The 945-nt window shown below is 53.0% G+C and overlaps 2 non-coding genes across 2 annotated transcripts; both read right to left on the bottom strand.

Annotated features, from left to right (window-relative positions):
* Window positions 1-405: 405 nt before the first annotated feature.
* On the bottom strand, window positions 406-477 carry trnam-cau. Its single transcript has one exon. It is a non-coding gene; the product is annotated as a tRNA-Met (tRNA).
* Window positions 478-669: 192 nt separating this feature from the next.
* Window positions 670-741, bottom strand: trnam-cau. The gene has a single exon. It is a non-coding gene; the product is annotated as a tRNA-Met (tRNA).
* Window positions 742-945: the final 204 nt, after the last annotated feature.

The raw sequence follows: 945 nt of genomic DNA, 5'->3' as shown, positions 1-945 counted from the left end.
GAAGTCACTGGAAGACGTTTCGTCCCTCATCCAAAGGACTTCTTCAGTTCTGACTGACTGGCAGGGAAACTCAGCTATTTCACCTCAGTGGGGTCGTTATCCCGGGTCATCGATACCGCTGGTTGGTTAGTGTTCCTTGTTGCTGTGACGACAGTCGTTACAGTCGTTACAGTCGTTAAGACTACCTGTGGCCAAGACTGAACGACCTTCGTTGGTATCTTCACCTGAGGTCAATAGGTTACGTTTGTTGAGTTTCCTGGGAAGTGATGAAAGGACAGCATTGTAAGTGGGGGATAAGTGGTGGCGTAGACCCCCTCCCCTGTTCAATGACGGCTTCTCAACCCTGGTGTAGATGGCTTCCTTGACACCTCACCACACATCACCAGGCTGCCAGTAAAACATTACTAGCAGAGGATGGTTTCGATCCATCGACCTCTGGGTTATGGGCCCAGCACGCTTCCGCTGCGCCACTCTGCTCTGCCACACCCCAAATGGGACTCGAACCCACAATCCCTGGCTTAGGAGGCCAGTGCCTTATCCATAAGGCCAATAGGGATTCACATCCCATGAGGTCACCAACTAGGAAGACATACAGTAACTTTCACTATAGAGAAAGGGACCAAGGTGTGGTTTTGAATCACTGGCACCACGCTGCCCATCAATCACTGTTAGCAGAGGATGGTTTCGATCCATCGACCTCTGGGTTATGGGCCCAGCACGCTTCCGCTGCGCCACTCTGCTCTGCCACTTTGCAGATGGGCCTCGAACCCACAATCCCTGGCTTTGAATCACTGGGCACAGCAGGTTTCTGCTGCGCCACTCTGCTCCCCCGCACCCCAGATGGGACTCTAACCCACAATCCCTGGCTTAGGAGGCCAGGGCCTTCTCCATTAGGCCAATAGGGATTCACATCCCATGAGGTCAGCAACTAGGAAGACATACAGC

This window comes from Micropterus dolomieu, unplaced genomic scaffold, assembly GCF_021292245.1.
Source record: "Micropterus dolomieu isolate WLL.071019.BEF.003 ecotype Adirondacks unplaced genomic scaffold, ASM2129224v1 contig_3164, whole genome shotgun sequence".
NCBI lineage: Eukaryota > Metazoa > Chordata > Actinopteri > Centrarchiformes > Centrarchidae > Micropterus > Micropterus dolomieu.
This window is presented reverse-complemented; position numbering and strand designations above follow the sequence as displayed.